Raw genomic sequence first — 2,202 nt, forward strand, 5'->3', positions numbered from 1 at the left:
ATACTGGGGGGCCCGGAAGTGGGAAGCAGAGTAAGCTAAGACTTCAATCCATTGAGAGCACAGAAAGCTTTTCCAAGCTCAAAAAATTGTATACTATCATTTCTGAAGCATTATTCCCCTCCTGAAACAATATGGCTCCATCCGCAGAGATCATTGGGCAGGGGTACAAAGTCTGTTGTGATGTCTGTTATGATGCTGTGGGAATCCACCCCCCCCAGAATGAAATATTTTGGGGGGTATTAGAAAGGCAGGATAGAATATTTCCCCTAAAGGAGAAATGGGGGGGGGATCTTAATGGAGGCAGAAACCAGCACCAGTCTCCCTGCCCCCAAGCAGAAACTGAGGAGGCCAACTTTTCGAAATGCAGAGGTGATCATCCATTCAGAAAGACTGGGTCAGACAGGAAACTCCAAATAAGCAATTAAGGAAGCCAAAAGGGTTGAGAGGATTAGCTCAGACAAGCACCTAGGATTTACATTTCTCCTTTTGCCTATAAAGCCAGCCATGACCTGATAGGAATCTGACAACAGCCAATAGAATATTAAAAGACATGTTCTTGCACAGGAACAGGAAGCTCAAATGCAAAGCTCAAAGAAGATATAAAAACCCACCCACTCTCAACTCCGTTTTGTCACCTGCACCAGAACCACAAACCCTGGTGGTTTTGTTCATCAATAAACAGAATCTTTCTTTCCAATCAGCCTCCATTTTATTTCCAGCGACTTTCTCCCAGTTTGGAGCTGAACCAGATGGATTTTTCTTCCAAAAGAAAAGAAGTGAAAAAACTTTCTCCCAAGTATATCAGGCCTTCCCTTTCACCTGAAGAGTGAAATAGAATGCCTGCTAAATTATGATTGAATTTCATGTCCCAACATGACATAGCTAATAATACTTACATTATTGCTTTAATCTCCTTTCAAATCAATCCTTTCTAACATTATTTTTAGTAAGCACAGCTTTGTCAGTGAGAGAACTAGGAGTCCTGATGAATAGAATCAAAGTGCCCTCTTGTTAACATCTTTTTTTCCACATTGGCCAACTAAATGCTTTGGGAAACCTATAAGCAGAATAGGAAAATTGTCTGTCTGTCTTTCTTTCTTTCTTTCTTTTCTTTTCTTTCTTTCTGTTTTTGCTTCTTTCCATCTTTCTTTCTTTTTCTTTCCTTCCTTTTTTGATTTATAACTTGCCTTTAAGGTGATTAATAAACAAAATAAATCATTAAAGATATATTTTTAAAGTACACTTTAGCACAAACGCACACCCCCAAGAGTCCATAAATCACAAGTAAAAGGTCAGCCTAAATAAACATAGGCTTCTCTGCAAGCAATAGTATTTTTTGATAGGAAATTCTAAAAGGTGGGAATTGTTCTCTTATGCACTATCCCAGGTGTAATTCAGATGTTTATAGCTTTAAAAGTTGTCCTCACTTTTGATGTTTTGGCCACCCTCTCGCAGTGTTTGGAGGCTGTGGGGGTCTGGATGAGAGACAACAGGCTTTGACTGTCAAGACTGACTTGAACTTTCACCTATCTTCTGTTTTACTCACAGCTTGACAAAGAATGGGATGGCTGTGGATTGGAATGCAAGAGTGGGAGGAATGGCCTCCAAGCATTGTTGGTTCCTTTGTGCCAGCTCCCCTCCTCAAGGAAACCAAGAGCAGATGCCACAGCATGATAAGCTGGTTCCCAAAACAAAATGAACAGAAGTGATTGGTGGACATAATGGAATGTGGGTGGCCCATAGAGAAAGGGGAAATGAATTATGTATGCGTTTGTGGAAACTTTTTTTTAATGAAAAACTGCAGTCCTTAATTTTTCATGATTCAGCTTCATAAGATGACTCAGGGTTCAGTAGGGTTGGGGAGAGATTAAAAAAAAATACTCATCTCTCCCAACCTTTCATACAATAATCACTTTGCTCAATAATAGCATATTCACCCATATACATCAAAATATACGATCAGTGGTGGGTTCCTACCAGTTTGGACCAGTTTGGCCGAACTAATAGTGGTTTGGCAGCCTGAGTCGCTGGAACTTGCAGCAACCCAGGCCTGCCACACCCCCTAACCTGTTCTCTGGTCAGAACCGTAAGCACTGCCATTTTGTTTTTTGCTTCTGCGCATGCACAGAACAATTTTTATTGTACTGTGCATGCGTGCGCGCAGCGCATCTACGAGCAAACTTGCAGTAGTGACTGCCAGAA

This window comes from Thamnophis sirtalis, unplaced genomic scaffold, assembly GCF_051295495.1.
Source record: "Thamnophis sirtalis isolate CommonGarterSnake01/CBP01778 unplaced genomic scaffold, rThaSir2_p1.2 scaffold_5, whole genome shotgun sequence".
Taxonomy (NCBI): Eukaryota; Metazoa; Chordata; class Lepidosauria; order Squamata; family Natricidae; genus Thamnophis; species Thamnophis sirtalis.